This window comes from Scyliorhinus torazame, chromosome 28 (assembly GCF_047496885.1).
Source record: "Scyliorhinus torazame isolate Kashiwa2021f chromosome 28, sScyTor2.1, whole genome shotgun sequence".
NCBI lineage: Eukaryota > Metazoa > Chordata > Chondrichthyes > Carcharhiniformes > Scyliorhinidae > Scyliorhinus > Scyliorhinus torazame.
In genome coordinates this window covers 17181195-17192854 of record NC_092734.1, presented here as the reverse complement: position 1 = coordinate 17192854, position 11660 = coordinate 17181195, and the positions used below count along the sequence as shown (strand labels likewise).

Below are 11660 nucleotides of genomic sequence, written 5' to 3'. Positions count from 1 at the left end.
GTTGGTGTAATGCCCCCCTTTGGTGGTATCGCCTCCTTGTGTATCGTGAATGACTATTGGTCATTTCCTATCTACTTGATCTATTGGCTGAGTGTGTGTGTGTGATGTTTCTGGTGCTCCCTCTAGTGTCGAGCTAGCCTACATGCATTTACATTGATGCACATCACCACAGCTCCCACAACCAAAAAGGTGATATGACGGCCACGACTGTTTTAGCGACGTTGGCGGAGGGACAAATATGTTCAGAAGTTTTCAAACTATTTGCTGTCACAAATGTATGATGTTTATGAGAAGTGATGCAATGTTTATTAAGCTCGTGTTATAAATTATTGATTGTCTTCAGGCCAGTTATCCTGCTAAGAAACTCAAATTATCGATCGTGTCCAATTTAAACCAGTGACCGATGCGTTGGATACAGAATCTCCTGATGTAGTCATGATGATGATGATCATTAATCTTCGCACACATCAGAATTACAAAGCACAGTGGCTGTTCACGTCGAAGCTGACCAAAGGTGAACTCAACTCACGATCAAGTGTAAGTAAATTCAATCAGTTGTCTCTTATTAACTGCTGCACTCGTGATCTGTGATGTTTATAAATTGACAGCCTTGTAAACATGCCCAGGTATCCATCAATCGGTGCACACCACATCGCTCTGTTCGTCATTTGGAGTCCTAATTGGAGCAGTGAATTGAACAGCAAAAACTTGCATTTATGTAGCATCTTATATTTTTTTAATTCATTCAAGGAAGGTGAGCGTTGCTGGCTAGTCCAGCATTTGTTGCCCATCCCTAATTGCTCTTGAGACGGTGGTGGTGAGCTGCCTTCTTGAACCGCTCCAGTCCCTGAGGTGTAGGTACACCCACTGTGCTGTTCGGGAGGGAGTTCCAAGATTTTGCCCCAGCGACAGTGAAGGAGCGGCGATATATTTCCAAGTCAGGGTGGTGAGGGACTTAATAATAATAATAATAATCTTTGTTATTAGAACATAGAACATAGAACATTACAGCGCAGTACAGGCCCTTCCGCCCTCGATGTTGCGTCAACCTGTGAAACCACTCTAAAGCCCATCTACACTATTCCCTTATTGTCCATATGTCTATCCAATGACCATTTGAATGTCCTTAGTGTTGGCGAGTCCACTATTGTCACAAGTAGGCTTACATTAACACTGCAATGAAGTTACTGCGAAAAGCCCCGAGTCTCCACACTCCGGCGCCTGTTCGGGTACACAGAGGGAGAATTCAGAATGTCCAATTCACCCAACAAGCACGTCTTTCGGGACTTGTGGGAGGAAACCGGAGCCCCCGGAGGAAACCCACGCAGACACGGGGAGAACGTGCAGACTCCGCACAGACAGTGACCCAAGCCAGGGAATCGAACCCTGGATCCTGGTGCTGTGAAACAACAGTACCAACCATTGTGCTACCTTGGAGGGGAACCTCCAGGTGGTGGTGTTCCCAGGTATCTGTTGGCCTTGTCCTTCTAGATGGTAGTGATCGGGAGTTTTGGAAGGTACTGCCTAAGGAGCCTTGGCGAGTTACTACTGTGTGGCTTGCAGATGGTACACACGGCTGCCACTGTGCGTAGGTGGTGGAGGGAGTGAATGCTTCTGGAAGGGGTGCCAATCAAGCGGGTTGCTTATACCAGAATGGTGTTGAGCTTCTTGAGTGTTGTTGGAGCTGCACACATCCAGGAAAGTAGGGATTATTCCATCACACTCCTGACTTGTGCCTTGTAGGTGGTGGGCAGGCTTTGGGGGTGTCAGGAGGTGAGATACCACAGCATTCCAGCTTCTTATTACCATCGCGGACCAGATCCCAACCGTGGCTCGGAGACTGGACAGAAACCCCAAATTTTATTTAATTTTGTAAGACTGTGAGGAAAGGATACCTCGCTCATGGAGGTTCACCAGCTGGGAGGAACTATTGTACAGTCCTTCCATGTGGACAAACACTACCAGCTCTGGATAGTTCCGACTGCACAGAGATACGAGGCAGGGTTGCCTGCTGCCCCCGCGGCTGTTTGCCCTGGCGATCGAGCCACTGGCCATCACCCTTAGAGCAGCGAAGGGGCGGAGAGGTATCCAAAAGGGGAGACAGAGCGTCGAGTCTCACTCTATGCAGATGACCTGCTCCTCTACATCTTCAACCCCCTGGCCAGCATGGAACAAATACTGAAACTCCTGAAAGCGTTGTCATGAAAAGCCTGCGGCCTAAGTTCAGGAGGCCCCGGCCTCTTTGATTTCCTTCGGCCCTGAATCTGGAAAAACATGGGTCCTTCACGAAAGATTTTTCACTCCAATTGCCTTTAGAAAACAAAACGCAACTCCACAGACTCTGAGTTATGATAATTGCGTAGTTGAATCTCTAGTGTTTTCCAAGTATAATAAATATGAATTTTTTCAACACGGAGGTTTGTTCTTTGATGATTATTTCAACCTGTCTGCTCTCAGGAACAGCTGTCCTTGATGCACGCATCCAATCGATAAGGCTTTTGTTTTTAAAAGCGGCATCAAGAGGAATTGTGGGGGAAATGGACATTGAACTGTTTTTGTTGAGAAAATGGGTTAAGGACATTCATGATAGACGATGCATAAAGGAATGCAGCTTCAGCCTCAGATAGGTTGTCAAAGACTGAAAGTGCCCAGAATGCTGGAAAGCAGAGGGATTTGCAAACAAATGCTGCTTTAACCATTTCCTCTTATCATGGCAGGGGGAGGGGGGGAGGCAGGTTTTAATTTCGGTTTCAGGGCAAAGAAATGCCTACAGTGAAGAGCAAAAGGCAGAGGTTTAATGAGACGCAGTCCCGAGCTGTTCAAGCCCCTCTGTCAACAGGAAGCAGCTCTTTGTTTACAGGAGGCTAATTGGAAACATCAAAGATGGTGGTGGATAGGAATGAAAAGAAACAGGCTGCTTCCGAGATTCGGATCACATTGCCTTTCCTCGGGCACAAAGAACAAAGTCCGAACAAACAGCACCAGAGATCTTTAAAAGGGCACATACTTCCTGAGAGGAAAGAGGCGTCTTTTGCGTAGTGCTGGTGTTTTGCTTTGGGGAAATGGGGGGTTGGCGACTGACACTGGCTCATTACGATGTGACATTTGTGTTGGAGTGTCCTGTTGATTTGTTTTGACAAGATTCGTGCCACGCCTTGTGTATTAATTAACAAACAGGATGAGGTTTGCCAAACACCTTTCTGCCACATCACTCTTCCTTTAAAATCCTGTTACTGTGCTACCCGGCTGTTTTAAACATTATAACACAGAATATACAGCACAGAACAGGCCCTTCAGCCCACAATGTTGTGCTAAATCTTTGTCCTAGATTAAGATCAAATTAATCTACACCCCATCATTCTACCGTAATCCATGTACCTATCTGATGTGTTGGGTGTTCTGGATCACAATCAGATCACCAACACTGGAAGTGGTGCAACTCTATTTTATTGTCAGGTTAACTATATTAATACTTGAACTGTGGGTAAATACAATACCAGCTTTAACTGTTGACCCTTGCCTAGTCCTAACCAGGTGATGCACTCATGTTGAATGTCTGTGTTGCAGGCTGTGAGCTCTGGCTGCTACTAGAATGAGCGGGAACTCTCCTGTCCCCTGTTTTTATAGTGCTTGTGCTCTCACTGGTGATTGGCTGCGGTGTTGTGTATGTTGATTGGTCCCACTGTGTGTCCATCAGTGTGTGTCTGCACCATGATATACTGGTGTATATTATGACACTATCCAATAGTCACTTGAAGGTCCCTAATGTTTACGACTCAACTACTTCCACAGGCAGTGCATTCCATGCCCCCACTACTCTCTGGGTAAAGAATCTACCTCTGACATCCCCCCTATATCATCCACCATAAATGTATGTCCCCTTGTAATGGTTTGTTCCACCTGGTGAAAAAGTCTCTGACTGTCTACTCTATCTATTCCCCTGATCATCTTATAAACCTCCATCAAGTCGCCCCTCATCCTTCTCCATTCTAATGAGAAAAGGCCAAGCACACTCAACATCTACCTCCGCCAGCGCAGCGCTCCCTCAGTACTGGCACCGGGTGGAGTGTCGGCCTGGATTATGGAGCTCAAATCCTAGAGTGTATACATCTACCTCGGACAGTGCAGCGCTCCCTCAGTACTGAAGCAGGGAGGTGTCCCACAAGTTACGCAGCGAGGGACGTTGGTTGTACTTTTTTTTTAAATTGAGGGGCAGGATTGTCCGGTTCCCCAGACGCGTGTTACTCGGAGGTGTGCCGCTCTCTAGCGGGGGGAATTCCCTCTTCCCACCACTTGTCAATGGGATTTTCCATTGAACCTTCCCTATGGGCGGGGGTGCACCGCCGGCAGGAACAGCCAATCCCAACGTCGGAAAATCCCGACGTCTAAAATTCCGACCAGGACAAGATTAAGAACGGACGATGGTTTAATTGCCAGGTCTGAACAGAATGGAGATTCACAGGGGCCTGCATTCATGTACCTCACCCAGTGCAGTGAGAATCAAACAACTATCATTTGTATAATGTTCAAAATGAAAGATTGTGAGGCATTATAAATTAAAGCAACACCATTGGCCAACTATAGGGGTGGGTGTTATAACCTGCCTGCTTACCATTGGCTGGGGACTAATGACAATCCCACAATCCTGTGGGAGTATGAGCTTCCCCAATGAGGGGGGCGGAGAAACCATTAGTAAACTCCATGTATAAATAAAGCTGGCCAGTTTGGAACCAGCAGGAAGGAGTGTGCAGCAAGGGAAGTTGCTGCTGCTGTTATATATATATGTTATTGTAAATAAATGTTATTACTTTGTATCCTTAAAACTCATGCTGGATTCTTCGTGGCCCTCACAAAAGTGGGTTTCTCCTTTTCTGGGACTAAGGGCGGGATTCTCTGCTTGCCAACGCCGAAATAGGGGGTGGTTATTCTCGGATCCTGAGGTTAAGTGTTGACTCTGTCGGAAACGCCATCGCGTTTCTCAACGGCGTCATCATGGCCTCAAGATCAGCAATTCTGGCATCTAGAGTGGGCCAACACGGCACTGGAGCGGCTCACGCTGCTGCAGCGGCTCTGCATGCGCAGTGGCACCGGCGGCAACGCATGCATGCGCAGTGTCTCCCTTCCCTGCGCCGGCCCCGGCGCAACATGTCGTAAGGCTAAAGGGCCGGCGCGGAAGAAAGGAGGCCCCCAGCCCAAGAGGCCGGCCCGCCGATCGGTGGGCCCCGATCGCGGGCCAGGCCATAACGGAGGCTCCCCCCGGCGTCGATCCCCCCCACCCCCCACCCCCACACACAGGCCGCGCCCGGACCCTTCCACGCCGAGGTCCTGCTGGCTGAGAGCAGGTTAGAACGGCGCTGACAGGACTTGGGTTTTTTGCGACGGCCGCTCGGCCCATCCCATATTCGGCGATCGGGTGGAGAATCCCTTTTGACGCCGAAACCGGGGGAGGCGCCTGTTTTCAGATGCTCCGCCCCCTCCAACACGGCATCATCGGTGAGTACGCCCGCCGCCCGCCGTTGGAACGGCCTCAGGAAGTCACCTGAAGTCCCTCCCCCGATGCTCCGCCCCCGATGGGCCGACTTCCCGATGGCGTGGGACTTGTGTGCTCTGCGTTTTCGTCAACTTTGCGCGGTGGCTGCGGACTGCGTCCACAATTTTGGCATCGGAACCGATTCTCTGCCCAATCACCTTTCCCGATTTGGGCGTTGGCTCGCCCGAATCCCGCCCTGGGTGTTTCTGTGCATCTTTGGTATAGCCAGCACTGCTGTCACCATACGCTTTGAACAATAAATTAAAACCTCAACTCTAAAACAAGAAAACAGACCAATTCCTGTAACTATTGCTGTAGAGCTGGTAAGCCCAAGCTTATTGATGGAGTTGTTTTGGGTATGAGATAGCCTGCTTTAAGGAAAGAGGTGATGTTGAACCCATAGTTCCCCAAGCGTTTCACCGCTGATGCATTTTTCTCATTCCACACCTGTGTCTGTTGTAGACGATTTTGATCGGAATGATCAGTTATCAGATCCGTTATCGATATATCATCCAACTGGCACCAAGGTAGAGGTGGGCAATCCAGGCCTAGTCTTACCCTTCAGGCATCTCCGATATTTTCTTGGATCCCATGGGTGCACAAGTTTAACTCAGTGTTCTTTTTCATTTCCATTTACTTGAGCTGCAAATACAGGCAGATTGTGGGTGTCCTGCGATAGGATCAACCCACCAAATGAGGTGATGGGACTAAGAACAACTCTTTCCAATCTTTCAGGCCCACAAAGAGGCACTAATGGATGTAAATTCAAATAGATATGAGATGACGCATGTGGTTCTGGATTGAACACCTCTTATTTTGCAGATAGCCAATGACAGTAGTAATCCAGGAATGGTGCCTTGCACAGCAGCGGCCCAAGATATTTCTTATAGTTCCATCGCTTTCTTAATTTAAAGTAAGTTCTCTCTTCCACAAAGACGAGAGTTTCATGATCCCCAGCTGCCCTGCTCCACCTCCAGGGGGCCTGATGATAAACACAGTCTATCCAACAATCCTGACCCGATTCTCACCCATCCTCCATAACTACCTCAGTAGGAGTCGTTGGTAAGAGTGCGAACATGGAAAGATTTGGTAGATATGTTATGGTCAGACCATAAGACATAGGAGCAGAATTAGGCCACTCGGCCCATCGAGTCTGCTCCGCCACTCAATCATGGCTGATATTTTTCTCATCCCCATTCTCCTGCCTTCTCCCCATAATCCCTGATCCCCTTATTAATCAAGAACCTATCTATCTCTGTCTTAAAGACACTCAGTGAATTGGCCTCCACAGCCTTCTGCGACAAAGAGTTCCACAGATTCACCACCCTCTGGCTGAAGGAACTCCTCCTCATCTCTGTTTTGAAGGATCGTCCCTTTAGTCTGAGATTGTGTCCTCTGGTTCTAGTTTTTCCTACAAGTGGAAACATCCTCTCCACGTCCACTCTATCCAGGCCTCGCAGTATCTTGTAAGTTTCAATAAGATTCCCTCCTCATCCTTCTAAACTCCAATGAGTACAGATTCAGAGTCCTCAACCGTCCCTCATACGACAAGTTCTTCATTCCAAGGATCATTCTTGTGAACCTTCTCTGGACCCCTTCCAAGGCCAGCACATCCTTCCTTGGATACGGGATCCAAAACCGCTCACAATTCTCAAAATGGGGTCTGACCAGAGCCTTATACAGCCTCAGAAGTACATCCCTGGTCTTGAATTCTAGCCCTCTCGACATGAAGGCTAACATTGCATTTGCCTTCCTAACTGCTGACTGAACCTGCACATTAACCTGGTCAAGCTTGAGACTCGGTAACTTTGACAAAGCGGTGGATAGGCATGATCTGCAGGGCTCACTGGTGGAGACTTCACCGTGCACTATTTGGAGAGGGGATTAATATGTTCTTGCCTCACAAGCAAACCTGTACATTAAGAGCTTGAGCATTACATTTGACTTTTCTTTTTAGCTGATACAGAGACGATCACCTAAGTAAAAGCGCGATAGCCTGTGTCTTCGGGAGACCTTTCCCAAAGCTCTGGAACCGAGTGCGAGCCTTGTTAAAATGGAGAATGTGATCCAGGCGATGGATTTGTCAATGAATGCCAGGAAAATGGATTAAACCCATGTCAGCTTTACACGCTGACATGCAGCAGAGTCAGGAAATGACAGGTCTTGCAGTTAATGAAGTCCAGAAGCTAAAGAGATTCGGTATTTCTTTCATCCCAGCGACGCTTTTAAACAACTCGAGGAGCAATTGCGTCCAGTTTGTTTGCTGGTAAGATGTGCCTGCCTGAGGTTCAGAGTAAGTTCAAGGATTCCTTTGTAGCTAGAGACTGATCTGCCCTCTTAGTTCCACACCAGTGACGAGTTTGTCTTTATTACTGGAGGTCAAACAGAGACTTAGCCAGCGAGTTGATGTGCCTGCAGACTTGACTGGGGGTAGGAATGACAAATGTGAACAGCCGCAGAATGGAATTGCTGCACAATGAGTGCTGGATATTGATGCCCTTTGTAACACAGCTTTCTCGAGTGACATTCCAGGCAAGTGCTACCACACAATGCTCTTTTTGTTCTGGAGAATGGCACTCCTTACGGTTGCGATTGTTAGCCACTTCCATTTGATATGTCTCAGTCAAGCACCAATGGAATTGTTGGAAGAACCTCAAGTGGGCAGCGGCCAACCTGGACACCCCTTTGTGGGGGTAACAGGGATGTGGATCGTATTGGAACACACCCTGAGATTTTTCGCTGACTCTAGCGACACAATTCCCACACAATGTTGAGAGCATCTTGTCTACCTCTTTAATATTAACACACATTACCTTTAAATTCGGAGCCTGAGCTTGCTGCTGAAATACTAAGGGGAGGGGTCGACTTCTTGACAGGGGCAGAATGCACGCACAAGTCAATGTTAAAGGTAAATCGAGATGGTGAAATAATGGTGCTTGAAGATTCCCTCCAAACGTCGAGCACAGCAAAATCATAAACCAGAGTCGGAATTTCACTGGGCAGACAAAGCAAATCTAGGAGATTAAAATACCAGGGTACAAAGCCTACTGGTACAGGTACCACCAAACAAATCTCTCTAACTGTGTAAATCAGCCAGCCAGCAAAAAAAGCTGGAATAAAGAAGTCAAACCACCGAACATCCGAATTCAAGAGTCAACCATTGACCTGCAGAGGTCAACTGTACTGGGGTCGACTTTTAATGGCCGTAACATTTCATCACCTACTCCTCGCAACTCAACGGGCATTCCTGATAGCTTTTATTTGTGGTTACTTACTTTTGGAGACCATTCTGGACTCGCTCGGATCAACAACTTTTGGGGAACATCAGCTGGGGCCTGTGGTAACACTATTTTGGATCCAGGCCTCGGCAATAACCTCAGGGTGCTACATAGGGAAGAATTAGGTGATCCACTGATTGTAACGTCCGTGAGATTCAAAGCTTACAAGTGCATCAAGAAGGGGTAACAGATTCCAAAAGAGCAGATGTAACTCAAAACGGCTTGCATCGAAATAGTTCACTTTTGGTACTTGCCTCGAAGAAGGTGAATGGACTTTAATGCAGCACTCGCTTTCCTGGCGACAAACACAGCTTGTCCAAAATTGCGACGCATCTTGACCAGGATGCGGAGACAACATAACATTGGTGTGAAACAAAATGCCCTGTTAAAAATATATATCTGAAGTAAGTGATCAGAAGAAACAAAACGGACAGTTGCAGAGATAAGATGCAAAATCTCTGAGCTGGTATGAGATCCTTTGATGTTTGACGAGGAGCAAATTTCATAAAAGAAATCATAATCAAACCTTTCTTTCGACCTGTGCTTTGAGAAGGACCATGGATGGCATCAGTACATGACCCTATAGGTAAGCAACCATCTTTTGTTCCTCCGAAGACGATGAACCTGATCAAACAAAGAACAAAGAACAATACAGCACAGGAACAGGCCCTTCGGCCCTCCAAGCCTGCGCCGACCATGGTACCTGCCTAAACTAAAACCGTCTGCACTTACGGAGTCCGTATCCTTCCATTCCCACCCTATTCATAAATTTGTCTAGATGCCCCTTAAATGCCGCTGTCGTACCTGCTCCCACCCCCTCCCCAGGCAGCGCGTTCCATATATTTACCACCCTCTGTGTAAAAGACTTGCCTCGCACATCAGTTCTAAACCTTTCCCCACGCACTTTAAACCTATGTCCCTTCGTACTTGACTCGCCTACCCTCTGACTATCCACTCTGTCCATGCCACTCATAATCTTGTAGACCTCTATCCTCTGTCTTGAGTTGGACTCCCTGGAATGAAAATGTTTATCTGCAAAGTGGTTACCTTCCGGTGCTGACTGCCACCCTATATGTCAAATGAAAGTCCCAACCAAGACTTCCATCTACCCCCCCCCCACCCTCCCACATGCCATTTTTGGCATCCGAACCCACCCCACCTCTTTGTCCCTCTCCTCTTCTTCCCACCCACCCCTCCCTCCCCAACAAAGGCGCACCAAGGCTAGAGGCTCCACTTGCAGCTTCAGAATTCCATCCAGGTAAGTCCTGAATTGTGCACGCCCCATTGGTCTAAAATATCCCGGACCGACGTGAAATCCTGCTGGCAGGAAGGACGGTCGACTGGACAGCGACAGTGGCGGCGGAGGGAGGGGGGATTCCAGTTGGGGTTTATTTGAATCCTGGGTATGAGATGAGTAACAGCTTCCTGATAGCGTCCAGTGGGAATGACAACCCGCCATTATCACGCCATGGCGGTTGGGACCAAATGTTTGCGCCACCATTTCCCGCCATTGGGAAACTGATTCTTTTAGCTCCTGCCTGCACCCCCCTCCCCCCCCCCCCCTCCCCACATCCACCATGAACCCCTCCAGGAGGGGACGATTCGCCCACTGTCTCTTCAATCTGGGCACAAGCTCCCAACTACATTCCTGTGTGGCGAACCACAGAGAATTATTGCCTTTATAACTACTCCCTGTCTCTCTCTCTCTCACTTTCTCTCTCTCAGATTCTTGCAAACTGACCCTGTCTGAGATTCATTAATGCTTTTAGGGAAACCTGTAACCCGATCCTATGCAACTTTCGTCTCTCAAAGCCAATCTCCATGGCAACGCAAAGCAAATGGGCCTTTCATCCCGGTCAAAAATGCTAATCAGCTACCTTTTAGACTCCCAAATACATTCTAACTTGAAATTAACTAGCCAGTTTAAAGTACAACTGTTTACGCAACCTAATAGTCCTGAGATTTACAAAAATATATTTGTTGATGGGATGTGGGTGTTGCTGGCTAGGCCTGCATTTATTGCCAATCCCCAAATGCTCTTGAGAAAGTGGTGGAAAGCCGGCTGCTTGAACCACTGAAGTGTGGGTGGTGTAGGTACACTCACAGTGCTGTCACCTGTAGATGGTGGACAAGCTTTGGGGAGTCTGGAGATGAGTTTCGAACCGCAGGATTCCCAGCCTTTGACCTGCTCTTTTCATTTTTTTCATAGAATTTACAGTGCAGCAGAAGGCCATTCGGCCCATCGAGTCTGCACCGGCTCTTGGAAAGAGCACCCTACCCAAGGTCAACACCTCCAGCCTATCCCCATAACCCAGTAACCCCACCCAACACTAAGGGCAATTTTGGACACGAAGGGCAATTTACCATGGCCAATCCACGTAACCTGCACATCTTTGGACTGTGGGAGGAAACCGGGGCACCCGGAGGAAACCCACGCACACATGGAGAGGATGTGCAGACTTCGCACAGACAGTGACCCAAGCTGGAATCGAACCTGGGACCCTGGAGCTGTGAAGCAATTGTGCTATCCACAATGCTACCGTGCTGCCCAAATTGTAGCCACAATAATTACATAGCTAGTCCAGTTCCATTTGTGGTCACTGATAAACCCCAGGATGCTGACAGTGGGGGATTTAGATGGTAATGTCATTGAATGTCATGGGGAAATGATTCTTGTTGGGAGATGGTCTGATACTTGAGTGGCGCAAATGTAACTTTCCACTTGTCAGCCCGAGCCTGGGTATTGTTCAGGTCTTGTTGCATTTGGACAGGGACGTCTTCAGTATCTAAGGCGTTGTGAATGGTGCTGACCATTGTGCAGTCATCTGCAAACATCCCCACTTCTGACCTTA

The 11660-nt window shown here is 48.1% G+C and overlaps 1 long non-coding RNA gene across 1 annotated transcript in view; it reads left to right on the top strand.

Annotated features, from left to right (window-relative positions):
- Positions 1 to 348: 348 nt before the first annotated feature.
- The window catches only part of LOC140403452 (uncharacterized), a 77274-nt gene continuing 65962 nt past the window's right edge, over positions 349 to 11660 (top strand). Inside the window, exon 1 of the long non-coding RNA XR_011938320.1 lies at positions 349 to 537. This is a non-coding gene — a long non-coding RNA (uncharacterized lncRNA). The remainder of the gene's footprint in view (positions 538 to 11660) is intronic.